The following is a 17,395-nucleotide window of genomic DNA, read 5'->3' on the forward strand; positions in this document are numbered from 1 at the left end:
CCATAATGTCTAGTTTGAAATCCAAATCACGAGATGCGAAAAAAAGATGAAAATGTGACTCGTGGTCAAGTGAAAAAGCTATCAGTAGAAACCAGCTCTGTCCAGATACTGGAATTAACAGGAAACAAATTTAATGCAGCTATTATAACTGTGTTCACGTACTTAAAGGAAAATGTGGCCATAATTATTGGTGAACCTCAACAGAAAAATGGAAATTTATTAAAAAGAAATAAGTTCTAGAACTGAAAATTACAGTATCTCAAATGAAAAATTCACTAAATGGGCTTAATGACAAGCTAGCAGAAAGAAGAGTCTGTGACTTTCAAGATAGAAATTATAATAATCCATGGAACAGAAAGAAATTAATAGAAATTATCTAATCCATGGCACAGAAAGAAAAAAGCTTTAAAAAATAGTATTGAAATGACATGTGAGATAATATCAAGTGGTGTGATAGCTGTGTACTTGGTGTTCCAGAAGGAGAAAGGAGTATAGAATAGCAGACCTGCACTTCTAAAATGACAAGAGAAGATTTTTTTTTTTTCTTAAATGAAGAGAAAGGACACCAGATGGAAACAGATATGCAGGAAGGAATGAGAAGCACTGAAATGGTAAATTGGTGGGTAAAAATAAAAGACCACCTTTTTCAGTTTATCTTAAAGATTGCTCACTTTTTAAAGCAAAGAGTATATTGCATTATGGTATTATGGGATTTATGACACATGTAGATATAAAATGTGAGGATAATCCAATTGAGCATCAAAATATATAATAAAAGTAATGAAATATAATACAATGGATATGTCCACAAGTTCCTATTATGAAAAACAAATACATAATACATAAATAAATGGGAAAATAGGTAATTTCTTCGCACAGAATGTTGGCAACTAGTAAAGGTAAAGGAATGGTGGATTTTGAAAATCATCAGTAGAAGCTAAAACTAGTGTTTGAAAATTTGATGAGAACAGCATCTTTATATATAGTCTTAAACATCTCCTTCCAAATTATTTATGAATTATAAAGGGAAAAATTACTTATTAATTATAAACCTAAACATATCTTTACACTGCAAAACCAGGTAGATACCACTTTACTCAAGGTTCAGAATAAAATATATGCATGTATATTTATGTGTGTGTGTATGTTATGTTTGTGTGTCTGAGAAAGGGGAGAAAAGAAAGATGAGTGAATGTAAAGTAATTGAAGAAAACTGGAAAACATTAATGAGTCTGAGTAATAGGTATATAGGAGTTCTTTATACAATTTTGGCAACTGTTTTATATGTTTGAAATTATACTGAAGTAAAAGAAAATGATGACAGCTTGACCCCCAGTGGTAGTCATGCATGTCCTATGAAATGGTCAGATTTCTGAATACATTTTGAAAGTCAAAGTATTTGCTGATACATTGCCTGTGGGGTGTGAGAGACAGAGAGATATCAAGAATGACCCCAAGATTTGGGATTCAGGCCATTGGAAGGAAGAAGTTGCTTTCTGTTCAGATGGGAAAACTGTGGGTAGAGAAAGTTTGTGGAGGTGGAAATCAGGCATTTGGTCTGGGACATAATAAGTTTGAGATGCTTATTAGCCATCCAAGTAGAGCTGTTCATTAGGCTCTTAGAATTTATTGGTGGACATCAGCGGAGAGGTCTGGGCTGCAGATATAAATCTGCTAGTCAACAGTTTATTTAAAGCCACGAGATGATGCAGGGGATCAGCATAGAAGACTGAATTGGGAGACACTCTCGCTGAAGACATTCCTGCTCTAAATCTACTGACAACACATGAGTCCACAGTCTGTGTTTAACTATTTGCAGACTCATCATGCAGTTTAATATGTTGTTTTATCTAACTTCTTCACTTAAACTTGATGAAACAAACATTTATTGAGCATCTTCAGTATGCAAGGCACTTGCATGTACCTCTAGTGCAAGTACCAGCACGTCTAAAAGAGTCCTCCTAGGTAATATGAGTTTGTAGGTAGCATAAATAAACAACCCAGAGTCACGTATCCTGCCTAACTGATTCAGAGAAATTTATTGCCCTGATAAATTACAAAGACGTTTTAGGTAATATTAAGCAATGCATTTGCAAGAGAAAACACATAACTCTATTTTCTCACCACTTCTGGGAGAGCCATGGACGAAGCTTATCACTGTTTTGTTTACTTATTTTTAAAAATAAACCTACTGCTCATGAGAGGTTACAATAAATTGGAGGAAACTTAACCCAAAGTCCCCTAGAAGTGAGTTTTCTATGTCAAATCAACCCAGGACCTCTGTGAGGCCTTGCCCTCCCAAACTAACAGCTATGGAAAAATTCACTCAATCTTTTAGTTATTTTGCCCTCTTCTTTTTCATCTCCTTTTCAATTTGATTGTAAAATAAAACACTAATGTAGAAAACCACACACATCAAATATATGGCTTTCTGAATCATTTGAAGGCCAACATCTCCAAGGTCATGAAACAGAATTTCACCGGTCACCCCAGAAGCCCTTCAAAATGTCCCTCCTTTCCCCATTAGGTTGCAAAAGGGTGATAGTCTAAATATATGTTTTCTCATTTATTAGTTGGAATACTTTCATAAGAGATACTTCCCTTCATCCAGTATTTGGTTACACATCGATACAGTTCATATAGAGAAGGGAGGATAAATGCTTAGTTCTCTAGCTCTATATGCCAGATTTCAAGTTAATGATTTGGCTTCCTATCACCCTCCAAAAAGTAACAATTACTTTTCATAGTTTCATGAGATTGTGGATTTAAATATATTTGCTGAATTTCAATCCACTGCAATTACCATTATAAACTCAAAATTTTCCATCTTTGACCAATGGGAGCCTCTTCAAGTTGACTCCAGAGTCCTTTAGACATAACCCTCATAGTCTTTGACAGCTTCTGTGCCACCTAGTCTGACAAGATGCCCCCGGATCATCTTGCTCATTTCCTACCTTACACCCAGAATCCATCATTTCTCCAAAGAGACCTGGTCCCTTGTAGTGAAAAATGGTATTGCAAGACCACAATCCGCATGCTAGAGATGCTCATTGCTATTGTGTAGTTTATTGTTTCTAGGTCTTTTCAATGGACATATTTGGAAGTAAAATAAGATCAAGTACTTCATGGGTTTATTTTGATAGCTCCAATTCAGTTTTGAGATCACAGACTTTTTACTTAACCTTTTCTCTACTACTTTAATATCTTCTTTCTTCCATATCCGGAATCCTGGTTCTTAAGGAACCAGGGATAAATGAGATGATAGAATTGCTCTCAGGTATAAAGGAGATGATAGGATTGAATATCTTGTTAAGTACTCATTTGTTTTATCCCATATTATACACATAACAATCTCAGGATAGCAGTTATAAGACTAATACCAATGTGATTACTGAAAATATTTTCTCCTCCATTTTGAAACATTTGTATATCTACACTATCAGAGGATCCAGCTCTGAGCATTGTCTCTTGGTATTTAGTCAGTCATCTTAGTTCTAGGGAAACTCTGTACTGAATGTTCACCAAACTTTCTTATGTCAGACAATATCTGTCTAGTTATTTTGTTGTTTGAGGTTTATTTTCAAGAAGATTTCACGGGAAAAGCTCACGGAAACAACATTTTGAGTTCTATCTGTGCCCATGAAACTTGAAAGTTATGCTTGATTTAAAAAGTCTTTGATTCACACTAAATTCCTTGAGGATCTTAAATTTGTTAGTCCACATTTTTCTCACATAGAACATTAGTGTCAAAAAGCATAATAATCTAATTTTCTTTTTCTTATAAATTACCTACTCTTTTTTTTCTTTTAGATATTCAAGGGATATCTTTTTCTTTAAAGTTGTGTGATTTTAGTAAAATTTTTCTTGCTGTCAATATGGGTCAGTATTCCCAGGATAGATGGTGTGCTCTTTCAATATTCAGTTTTAAGTCCTTTTTAAAAAAAAAATTTTTTTTCAGGAAAGTTCTCATAATATCCATATGTTCTATCTTCTTTGCCTATCTTTAATATTTATCACATTTCCTCAAATCCTTTTATGTCTTTCATTTCCTTTTTCTCTTCTATTTAAAATACGTGGAATTTAAGAAACAAAACAGATGAATATAGGGGAAGGGAGGGAAAAATAAAACAAGATGAAATCAGAGAGGTAGACAAACCATAAGAGACTCTTTAACTACAGGAAACAAACTGAGGGTTACTGAAGGGGCGGTTGATAGGGGGATGGGGTAACTGGGTGATGGACATTAAGGAGGGCGCATGATGTAATGAGCACTGGGTGTTATATGCAACTGAAGAATCACTAATCACTTATTGCACGCTTGGCCTTGACCCACTCGATACCCGTAGCACGCTTCCAGTCTTGACAATCAAAAATGTTTCCAGACATTTTCAAAAGCCCCCTGAGTGAGAGAGGGAATCAATTTCAGCTGAGAACCACTAATGTAAGTTACATATTTTTGGCAAGGATACCACATAAGCAATAGGTGTCTTCATAGCATCCCACAGGAGGCATGATTTGCTCCACAACTGGGAAGGTTAACTTTTGATCACTTCGTTAAGGTGGTTCTGCCAGAATTCTCTACTGTAAATTTAAAATTTTACCCTTTATAAAAAATAATATGTGTGATGTAAGATCATGCAAATAGTGTTTCTCATCATACTTTCACCTACTAATTTTGGCATCCATTGATTTTTTGCCTGAAACAATTACTACTATAGTTTTTGCCAACATTTCCTTCTACATTTATTACTTACATTTCTACTTTAAGAAAGAGCTTTCCTTTTTCCTCCATTTATTTCTTCATTCAATTATTTATATCAGTATGGACTCATGTATTCTTATTTTATGGGTTATAATTTGTTACCATCATTACACATTTTGTTGCTCAAATCGTCCCCAGTATGGCCATCAGAAGCCTCTGAAGTTGGCTTTTTAAAAACTTCACTAATTTTATTGATGTATAAAATACAATCCGAGGGGAAAAGAAAGATAATTTCTCAATCCCCTCCATTGATTGCTGTCCCTAGTCTCTCCCATGTGGGCATTCTGGAGCTGTCCTGTTGCCAGGCTATGGCGTTTGGAATTTATTCAGTAGGTAATGGTGATGGGAGTCTTTTTTTTTTTTTTTTTTATGTCAAGAGCCAGTTGATCAGGTCTGCAAATAAGAAAACATGGCTCTGAGACAGCCTGAAGTTGGAGACTGAAGGCAGAAAAGGCAAGCACACCCAAGCCACCCAAGCAGGGGAGTGATCACAGGGAGAAGGGGTTGTTTTAAGAGAAGGGAGGTGCTACAGTGTGGGTACAATAAAGAGAGGTCTGTGATACCACCTAATACACAGGAAATGTACACGGAGGTCTCACTGTGCTCCAGGTGCTCTGCCAAGCCCCATCTCACCTGCTCTTCCCAAGAAACCTGTGAGTTCAGTACCATCAGCAGCCTCACCACGAACAGCCACCTCTGAGGTTTGCCCTAGCACCCTGGGTTTTGGACCCCCTGCAGCAGCAGATTGCAATAATCTCTAATAGATCTTGAACGTTGCATTGCTCCCCAAAGACTCCAACTTCCATGAGTGTCTGAGTCACTGTGAAGGTCCTATGGCCACAATGTAGCTCCCAGAGAGGAAAAGATATCTGTGGCTTTACTTTCTGTGGTGGGTCCTGCCTTACTACTCTCTTGTACTTACCTCTAAATGGAAAAGATGTTTGGAGACTGGGCAGCCAAAATGAAAAGTTTGTAATCCAAAATTATACACTTGATCTTAGCCAAAAGGCCAAGAAGCGATATGTAATCCAAAATTATAGATAATGACGAAAGGAATAGCTTATTGCTTATAGGATGTTTTGAATTGGTATGACATATTTTATATATCTAGATATATGTCGATATATATGTGTATATATACATAAGTATATCTACATCTAGAAAGATCTAGATATATATGTATATGTAGATATAGATAGATAGATAAGTATACATTTCTTTCCAAAAGGATTATACTAACTTGCGTGTAGTGTTTGATATCATGAATTGGTTCATCCACAGTACTTTCCAATCTTTTCTTCTCTTGCTACTTTCTACTGTACAGGCTGGAAAACCAAAGCACTTAAGTTTTCTGATGCTTTTACTGCTAGTAGTGACTTTGTGATACAACAGGACATACATAGAAGATTGTGGGGAGGATATTGCAATTTTTTTAAAAGATGTATTTATTCATTTGAGAGAGAATGGGAGCGTGCATGCATGTGCACGTGGGGTTAGGGGCAGAGGGAGAGAATCTTCAAGCAGACTGCCTGCTCAGCATGGAGCCTGACACATGGCTTGATCCCAGGACCTATGAGATCATGACCCTAGCCACAACCAGGAGTCAGCGCTCGACTGACTGAGCTACCCAGGTGCTCCAAAAGTTTTTGTTTTCTTAATATCATCCTAGTTTTGGGTTTGGTTTTTTTTTTTTTTTTTTCTGTCTTGAATGCACATGTGATGTCTGGAGATATAGCATCCACTTTGCAACCACATGGCAGGAAGCATGAGGGAAAGGCCAAGAAAATCAGAGATGCTGCCATGACATCAACAGGCCAGTGAACCCAAATCAGCACCTACCTACCTCCAGGTAGCTTCTGTGAGAAAATAAACCCTTGTTTTTTTGTTCATTGTTTTTGAAAATAACCCTTCTTGGTTTAATTTACTATATAGAGAAACAGAACCAATAAAATGTGTATGTATATAGAAGGTGATTTATTTTCAGAAATTGGTTCACATGATGATAGAAGCTGACAAGTCCAAAATCTGCAGGATGGCCAGCAGGCTGAAGACCCAGGGAAAGACTGACGCTGCGGTTCAAGACCAAAGGCCATCTGCTGGTAGAATTCCATCTTGCTTGGGGAGGTCAGTCTTTGTTCTATCAAGGGCTTCAGCTGATTGCATGAAGCCCACTCACATTATGGAGGGCAATCTGTTTCACTCAAAGTCAACCAATTTAAATGTTAATCTCATCCCAAAACACCCCCACAGAAACATGCAGAAGAATGTTGGACCAAATATCGGTAGCATGGCCCAGTCAGGATGACACATGAAATTAACCATCACACTCACTCTAATTCAGGTGTGTGTTACTTGCAGCCCAAAGCATTCCTGATACATAGTGCTATTTGAAATATTAGATATTCAAATATTTCTCATTCTAGTTCACCTCAGTCTCAACCACACAAATTATTTCCCTGCTCTGTCTTTACTTATTCTTTACCTCCTACCTTCTCAGCTAAGATCTATGCCTCTGAGAATCCCATCACTCCATTGTATATTAATGGCCCTAGGAAACACTGATAAATGTCTACATATTTCTAGACAAGGGATTAATTTTTTTCTCATTTTGTTCAAATGTTTGCTATGATATAGGCCTGTGTTAATGTACAGGCCTCTAATACAGTAACCATTAGCTACATGTGGCAATTGAGGATTTAAAATGTGAGCAGTTTGAATTGAGATGTGCTGTAAGTAGAAAATATATATTGGATTTTGAAACTTTAATTCAAGAAAAAAATGTGAAATATCTCAATAATTTTTTACACTGATTTCATATTGAACTTAGAAGATTTTAGACACAAGGGGTCAAATAAAATATATTAAATATATTACTAAAATTAATTTCACTTGATTCTTTTTACTTTATTAATGTGGCTACTAGAAAATTTAAAACTACATATGTGAATTGCATTTGTGGCTCACATCATATTTCTCTTGGACAGGGCATAGAATTTACTGGAAAATTCACTGCCATTTTTGTAGTTAATTTATCAATATTGTATGTACATTTTATTTGGGTTTAAAATGTTATTAAGAGGGCACCTGGGTGGCTCAGATGGTTAAGCATCTGCCTTTGGCTCGGGTCATGGTCCCAGGGTCCTGGGATCGAGTCCCGCATCGGGCTCCCTGCTCGGAAAGGGGCCTGCTTCTCCCTCTCTGCTTGTGCTCTTTCTCTCTCTCTGTCAAATAAATAAATAAAATCTTTAAAAAAAAAAAGAAAAAGAAAAAAATAAAGTTTTATTAAGAGATACAAATTGACTTACTTGTTTTATTTGTTTAGAAAATGGAGAGCTGTAGCATTACTCCACGTTCAGAAGAATAAAAATTATAATGAAAAATCCTATGTATAATGAAAGGTTTATAACAGAGAATCAGCACTTTCTGTCCAAAAATTTAGCAATTTTCCCAGCTAACTGAATTGTGGGAACTCAGCTTTTCCAGGGAATAAATATGCTATTTTTAACATTTTTATTACACAATTTGTCACAGGCTGTCTCATGAGAGTATCAACAACCAGTTTCTAACAGAATCCAACCACAAACACTTCCCCGCATGAGACTTGGGACATCTGGTCTGTTCAAGTCCCCGTCTACATCAGGCGAGTGCCGGCCTGACTTTGATTCGTAGGCTCCTAAAATCCTTTGTCCCACTTCCCACACTGGGAATGAGGTGGGGTGAAAACCATCTTCCAGGCGCCAGCCTGAAGCAAGTCCGAGTGCTAGGCTTGTGTTTCCCCTCACTTAAGACTGCAAGCCCTTTCTGAGGGAGGCATGTGCTGCATTCCAGGGATATCATGAACTCAAAAATTCATGGGGCGTTTTCCCTAACAGGTTGAGAGAAAGCTTTTTTAGAAAAACTGTAGCCAGCACCTCCTAGCCAAAGAGATCATAATACCTGCCCTGAGCAGAATGCTTCAAGCAGGAAGTACAAAAGTCTTGAGAGGTACAGGCCTGCTGTGTTGACTACATTTTTAAGTAATGAAGAAAAGGCTCATGACTGGAAAAATTAAGGAAAATGGGCTCACTTAGGTGCCCTAAAGCAATTAAAGACACCAAGAGAGGGTGATCTGCGGGGTGGGTGGGTGGGAGAATTATGTAAAGGGAAAGCAGGAGTCTTATCCCCTCCCCCTTAAGCAATATCAGTCTTTCTGAGAGTTGGAAACTCAATATTAAAAATTCACTGATGTTGTTGACCATCTAAAAAAGCCCCATGGGAAGTTCTTTCCTAAAGGGAAGGGATCTTTAATGAGGCAAAACTATCCCGAAATTATGTTTTCCAAGTACAGTTCTCCATACCAGTTTTTCTTCAAATGAGGTGCACATGTAGAAGATTCTAGTTCATAGAAGTGGTAGAGCCTTCAGAATAACACATATTTACAAGTAAATGCTTGTTTGACACTTAGGCTTACCCATATTCAATAGGTGGGACACACCACATTTCTCAACACCCCATGATTCGCAGGAGCATATACACACTGAGGTGTTTGCAGCCATGATAACAAGACTCATAAAGCATTTGCCTAAGCAGAAAGCAGATTTCATTTTTAAGAAGCTCGTTATCAAAATATTTGAAAATATTTACGCAGAATTGATATGCCATTTCTTCACCATCTTAAATACAGATAGGCATGTTGCCTTTTGCCGCACTCGTATGAAATAAATGAGAGAGAAGACCCCGAAAGTTTCAATTTGAGGTAGGCTCAATTTAAAGTCCTTGCAACCATAAATTTTAAATTCAGTCTTTTAACCTCAATGACAATCAAACATGCAGCATATGTATATATTTTGTACACAGGGCACGATTTTTATTTTCACACTTTATGCGGAGTGTTATACACCTTTTATGTTGTTAATTGGTGCTCATAATATTCCTTTCTGTTTTTGATACATGAATGAATAAGTGAAAGGGATGTGATAAGGCAGGAAAATAAAGAAAATAAAAGAAATTTTGCAAAATCAATGTAGCATTTTCATTGGGAGAAAGTTTTCACAATACGCCTTGTAATTTTAATACCTAACAAGAATTCATGTGACTTGATGAAAAGTTTTGCCACCTTTTCTAGTTGGTGAATGGTATTGCCCATCAACAGAGGTGATAGAAGTTGTGTTGTGTTGGTTTTTTTCTTTTGGAAGAATAGAAGTCTGAGTCATGGATGGCCAGTAACCCCGGAAGGAGACAGTACTAACACCTATGTTGCAAAGTCACCATCAAGTTCTTCCTCTTAATAATAATATTCTTGGGGCAATGAGTGGACAAAATAGTTGCATCAAGTTTTTAAAAAGCCAGGTATTAACATTGTGGTGCTTCTTTCAACATTTTGTTGGGTTTTGCCCATGCTGAAATCCCATCTACTCATGCAGATAGACTGTATTTCTAGAGTTAAGTTCATTATTAGACACATGAATATCTTTTCTTATAAATTGTTCCAAATGGTATTTGGGTTTCCACGCTCACATCCAAAGCTTATTAATATTATAACGTGGCTGAAACATCTCACATTTGCAAAGACACATAGTTGGAAATAATATTATATAACATTAGTCATTAAGAGAGAAAAAATAACGAAGTAAAAAAGGAAATATTTCCACTTGAAAGCTGGCACATAGAGTTTTAATTAGAAAAAGACAAGGGATAGAATGATTATTTTTCAAGAATTTTAGAGCTTGATCATACCAGTTTTTTACGATGCCTATTTTTAGTTGCTTTTTCTTTTACTTAAATGAAGACAATTTGATGCGTTTTTCAGTTAGAATATAAGCTTCAGGAGCTTTTATTTGCTTATTTTATTTGTCATTATAGCCCCAGCACCTAGGTCGTATCAGATATATAGTAAGTGCTCAATAAATATTGCATTCATCTGTTCATTTGGTAATTCAGCAAATATTTATTGAGTATCTATCTGCATTTGCCTGCCACTATATTGAAACTGGGGAGATTTTTTTTTTTAAAGGAGTGAGAAAAATCAGTCTCCACTTTTACCAAGTTCCTCTGTTCTAGGGAGAAGGAAACTCACAAAAGAATCTCACTAATGAACATTTAAAGATAGCTAAGTGCAGGGGCGCCCGGGTTAAGTGTCTGCCTTTGGCTCAGGGATCGAGCCCCGCATCGGGCTCCCTGCTCAGCAGAGAGCCTGCTTCTCCCTCTCACACTCCCCTGCTTGTGCTGCCTCTCTGGTTGTGTCTCTCTCTGTCAAATAAATAAAAAAATCTTAAAAAAAGAAAAGATAGCTAAGTGCTCTAAAGGAAAGAGGTACTTAGCTATTATTAACACATATTTTTGGCTCATAAATATCATAAAGATGAAGAAGCAACATAAGCCTTCTGCAAAAACTGAGAAGCTAAGGGGCAAGAAGGAAGGAAAGTCTAAGAGCGTGTGCGAGCAGAAGAGAATAAACTCAGAGTTGCAGTGAACCAAGCTGAACCAATGCAAAGGCAGAGATGAAGCACCACGCAGAGTGGTATGACGTCACTGGGAGGGAGCGGCTGAGTGGAAGCAGGTGGGAGAGGGGATGTCCTGTCCCGGCACAAAGCAATGTGGCCCAGAGTGGGTCAGTGGGAGTCCACTGGTGGAGGGATGACAGAGGCAAAATACAACCTTATTTAATCATATGGGATGTTTGTCCCTTAGGAAGTTCCCACGTCGCCTTTCTGAAAAGTTAACTTTATGATTTAGACAAATTACTTTTGATTTAATAAAATTATTTTTATAATTGAGTTCTGGAAGGCTCGTTGGGAGGAGAAATGTAAGGCTATAGTGTTCACGTTTATTTAGAGACGATGGCATCCAACTCAAATGGCCTCCGCCACCACAGCAATGTTCCCTCCCACTTGTCACCAGTCCAAATCCACATTCTTATTCCTGGTAGCTGTGCCTTGCCTGCCGCTCTGTTCACACAGCTTGGCCACACCACGTCCCTATCTCCATGGTGTCATCCTTGGTTGTCCCATCTACCTTACCCTTTTCTCCATTGGTCTGTCAGAATGGCCTAGAGCCACACAGACCAACACACCCGTCCACCCTGCAGAGAGCGCAGGAGCATCTTTCGGAGGGCATGAAAGGAAGCTACATTTTTTCCAGTAGCAGAGAAGGAATTAACAGTGACCTCTAGGGGCCTGGCATCTGGACTTTGGTCGAGGGTGGTGGATACAGTCCAAGCTAGCATCCTGGAATTCTCTTTTGTTCTCTTTCTTTTCAAAATTTTAACCCAAGTGTAATGATCTTTGAGGGACAGGATGTGTTGTTTTTAAGGGAAGCAGAAAGATGCGGCTTTATGTTGCAAAAGAGTTAAAAAAATATCTCCAGTACTTTCTGATTAGAAGCATCACAGGTGAGATCTGCCTGTTTGCAAGATGAGGTCAAAGTTCAAAGAAGCAAGCACAAAGCAAAGGTTTTTTGTTTTGTTTTGCTTTATGTATACCCATGTGCCTATGCACGAGTGTGCACACACACACACACATCATCCTCAGAACTGAGGATTCTGGTCACTTTCTATTTCGGAAAACAATTGAGCCACAAGAAAGACTGAATCACATGGTTTCAAAGAATAATATACATTTGCTTGTTTTAAATATCCATCTGTCAGTCACAAGCACATGGAAATCTTATGAACAGTACTACTAAATCAAGAAAGGCCCCATATTCAAAATTTAAATGCAAATAAGGCTTCCCTGTTGAATAAGTGCCAGAAATAGAAGTAAGAGTCTCTACAGTTAGCTTCTTTAGCATCTGAGCCCCAAGGCTTTAAAAGGGGAATGGTAGTAAGCTATTCCCTACAAATCTGAAATGAAGCAGAAATTAAGCTCTGAAGATGCAATTATTTCTCTTTATGGTCCAAAGCACCAGCTGTGTGGGTTCAAGAGCCATTTGGTGCTCAGGAAGCAGTTTGCCGCTGCAAGCTGTCATTCACACCATGTGCTGAAGGACACGCTTGAGACGCTACAGCCACCGTTCTCTGACTCCATGCTTCAGGAGCTGAAAAAATATTTCCAAAGCTGTAGTTATTTTAGTTTGTGGAAAACAAATATGATTATATTGTTCTAATTTTCGTCTACAGCAGAATTATTTTATTAGGGGGTCTAGAAAATAAAAGGGATCCAACAAAGAGAATAATGGCTTCCTTCTTTAAAAAATTAAAAAAACAAAACCACCATGCGCTATGCAGAATGTCCTCATCAATGACAGAATTTATCCCCAGGAGGATAATGCAAACATGTCCTTCTTAGGCATGTTCTGGAAAGGTTAGCATTTTTGCAGATTCTATTTCTCATCGTTTTATTTTTTAAATTTCTTTCTGATCGCGTGTTTTTGTTCTTGATTTTTCTCTCACTGGAAGTGGCTTCAAACATGTCAGCCCCTCCCGAAAGGGAGAAGGCCAGGCTGTCACGCCGAAGGGCACCCACCATGTGTAGCTCTGGGGCTGCATTTTTGGAGGGCTGCTGACTGCCTTGCACACAGGGCACCCAGGGCCAGGATTCCTACCCTTCCGGTGAAGAAACAGGAGTATCAGATCCCCACTTCTAAAAGGAGCGCACGATGCTGCTGTAGGTTGAAGACAGGTTTCCCCAGAGTTGCTTTAGGAGAGAAGCAAGGTGGACTGCACAGTGGCGGTTTTCATGCCAGAGATCTCCAAACTGTCATCTGTAGCACATTTTACTATGTGCCGGTTTTAATCTTCATCGATTTATGATCAATTTATCAAAATGATGAATTTTGGGTTTCTAATTTCTTACGAGAAAGTGGTCAACAATCCTCCTTAGGTATCTCAGGATTGCTTCCTGGCCAAACGCCAATGGTGAACCTTTGGGCTCCTGCTTTGCACCTGTCCCGAGGAGGCTGCAAGGTGGAGGGACTTGAGAGTTGACACAAGTGAGGAGAATAACAGGGCAAAATCAGAAATAGTGAAGGTTTGTCCTTAAAAAACAAACATGAGTCAGTGTGTGCTACAGAAGCCCTGGGCTGTGTGTGTGTGTGTTTATGAATCAAGATGAAGATCTAATGGAGCCGATCAACTCTAGCACTAGCTTCTAAACTACTTTATCAGAGGTAGCAGGCACTGGCTTATTTCAGGCTCACAAAACTCAATGTTTCCCTGATCCTTCTTGTTAAATAAATGGTATGTTGCTAGCATCCACAATTGTGTGTGCTTTTTAAAAATAAAGTGCCAAGTCTCATACAGACTTAAATACTATTACTTTACACACGGTCAATACCAAATACGCTTAAAATCACAGTTCTCTTTAAGAGACCAAATATCTAAATGACCCATGCCTTTTCAGGCAGCTGAAGATATCTGCTCTCTCCTCTTCCCTTCCGGAGACATCAGAGGAGTATAACCTGGACTTGTCTGGAAGGGCACTGGATCCTAGACAGGACCGTCTCAATTAATGCCCGGCTCTTCCTGACACAAAGCGCTCCCCCTTGGACATCTCTGTTGGCTCTTGCACAAAAAAATGAGTCCACTGGGACTCAAAGAACAACTTCATGGACGTGAGGAAGACGCAAATGTGTTTCCAAAATGGGTGTTCTTGCTGCAGGATAGTTTTACGTACAATATTAAAGATGTAATTTGGTTTTGGAATATTCACCATCTTAATTAGTTTAGAAATAACTCCTAGAATATTGGAAAAAATGAAGACCAAGGGAAAACTTCTTTCATTGTTTATATCAATGTTACATTCCTTAGAACCGTAAGAAAGTTTCTGAAACATTTAGGAAATGAGAAGAGTCGGTTTGTTTGTGCTACTTCCTGCCACAGGGATGGAAGGTGAGTCCAGTAAACAATTATTATACTGTTAAAGTTAATGGATGGTGGGGAGAGTGGACAGAGGTAGGAACTGAATTATTATAGATAATTGTCTTTGGGAAAAGCAAGTTTGAACATTCAACTGTGTAAGAGTGAACAATGACAATGAGAGCTTCAAGCTTGGGGGAATTGGAAACTCAGGGAGGGCAGAGGGTTAGTTATGGAAAAGAAGTTGTGTTTCCATCTGTTGTATCTATTGAATAACTACCATGTGCCAGGCACTACCAGTCTTGGCTTCTCCATTGGGGTCCCATCTTTCCTGCTTACTTTTTGAATCGTGGCATCTTCCATGAATAGCCACCATCGTAAATTCATAAACGAAAATACAGGAGTTTGAGTATCTTTTCCTAATCCTGCTAAGGGAGCCTGTGGTGGGGAGTGGAAACACCAGAAGACGTGGATTACAGTCTAGTTCTGCCAGTGACCGGAAAACGTTACACCAATCGCATCATCTCTCTGGACCCTGATTTTTATTTTTAAAGCAAAGGGATTGGAGGATATGGCTGCACAATTTCCAAACATTGGAGTTTGTGCAAGGAATTTAGGAGTCCATATGAGCCAAGCCTGCTGACTGTATTAATAAGACTTGCAGACATATGTACTTCCATTTTGCAAATGTGTTGAGAGGTGCGATGATTAAGAAAACGCATATTTACTTAAGTCATGCACTTATAAAAATTGTTATTTACAAAGTCAGAAGATGCTAAAAGCCTGGCCACCACATGCCAGTGTTCATGAATAAATTAAGAAGGGGTCTTCATACTAGAAAATATTGGGAACCACCTTAGATGACAGAAATAATTTATTATTTCACTGATATTCTTGAAATTCCATTGTGTAAAAGGAAAATTCTCTTTTTAGATAAGAATTGAAAGTCTTTTTCCTTCACTAACACTCATCATCCTCAGCATCCGTGGTCTCAATCAAGATGGCAGCCTTTCAGACACCCTCTAAGCGCCTTCATTTGAAGGGCAATGTAGTTTCCACCATGCTGACTGGCAGTTTTGTCTAATGATACACATTTGACAAGACTTGTCGAGGTGAAGTCCAAGACAGAGCAAAATGGACCATTCAGGGATCTGATTTTGGTTTAAAAAGTACTTTATAATTGAATATTGAATATATTGAAAAGATCAAATGGTGATGTAGTTATTGAAAAATAAGTGACTTGATCACATCACAATAGGACTTGGTGGCAAAACTGGAAGAATTCAAACCTCTACCCTCAACATAAAGCAGTTCCTATTACTAGAATGTACCATATCTCAGCAGAACGTAATAAACAAAAATGCTGCAGTGGTTGCCCCAAAGCTGAAGTACTGGAAGACAGGTTTGTTTGGGAGGTAAGTGGCAACCGTGTGACTAATGATGGCTTCTGAGCAGACTTGTACCAATTTCCTAATTAGCCACATGTACCCATCACAAATGGCTTTTTTTTTTTTTTTTTTTTTGGTTATGAATGGTGTGTCTACATCTATATGTATCAAACCACACTCGTGAAGTAAACTCTTTCAGACAAACTTTGTGTGTCTGGTATGGTCGGACAGCAGTTCAAGATGCCACACATGGCATCTTCATCTGTGGGGGTTTTTTTCTAGTGGCAAGAACAAATTGGTGGGTGGATTTCCTTCCCCTTTTATAATGTTTCAGCAACAGCTTCCAAGTGCTTTCCATTTAATGTTACCAGATCCCATTTCTTTTTCAGATCCAAGTCCAAATTGTGCAAGGAAGTAAAGACAGCTGTTACCCGACAATCCAAGATCATCACAAAGACTAAATCCCAACTATTGCCATTTTCTGGATCACTACCCTAATTTGTGCCAAGTCTGTCTATAACAGTACCCAAACATAAGAACTTTCCGCCCCTTTTAACTACACTAAAGTGAAGGTGTTTTCCAACAGAAACAAATACCAAAATATCTAAGAATATCTTTCTTTTTTTTGTTTAGTCACTCAATTTCTACAAAATAATGCTCAAAATACGAGTAAGTTCTTTCCCTTCCTGTGCAAATGGTATGTTTGTGAGCATTAAACTTGTAAAGCCCTTTTTGACCTTGATTCTCAAAAACAGTCAGGTTGGTCATCTGAATAGAAACTGATTTTCCCCCATCAGAAAGTATTAGGTAGTTTCATTTGGATAAAACAGTGCTGAGTCGAATCTAATAGATACAGTCTTATATTCTGAGAGTTCTAGTCTAAAAGCTGTTTCAAACTTTAGGAAATTCATTTTTGGTTCATTCTTAAGGGCAAAAACAAGGAGAATAAGTTTTGATTACTCTGCTTAAACAGGACACTGCCCTTATTAGAAGTTAGGACTTACGGAGTGTATTTGTTGTGAGGAGCACCGCGTGTTGTTTTAAAGTGTTGAATCACTATGTTGTTCACCTGGAGCTAATATTACACTGTATGTTAACTAATGAGAATTTAAATACAAACTTAAAAAAAAAATGTATACTTGGGAAAGACAATATCTTTAAATTGTAACATTCATATTCAATATCACAAATAGATATGCTGTATATGTAGATTTAATAAATACTGGTGTTGGAAATAGTTTCTTAAAAAAGACACCAGAATAGCATATCACCATATACGTTATATTACTGAATAAAAAAGGAAGGTTGAATTTGTAGGTGAAGGACTACTTGCAGGTTTCTAAATGAAGGAACATTTTTATTTTCTACTATGCAATGCCTCAACAACTCTGGGGTGACCCTCTGTGTAGGAGCTTAGATTGATACAAACTTATCTCCTATTTGACTTACAGGCACTTGAACGTTTCCAGGCAA

The sequence above is a fragment of the Eumetopias jubatus genome, unplaced genomic scaffold (assembly GCF_037043125.1).
Source record: "Eumetopias jubatus isolate StellerSeaLion01/CBP00866 unplaced genomic scaffold, mEumJub1_p1.0 scaffold_3, whole genome shotgun sequence".
Classification (NCBI taxonomy): Eukaryota; Metazoa; Chordata; class Mammalia; order Carnivora; family Otariidae; genus Eumetopias; species Eumetopias jubatus.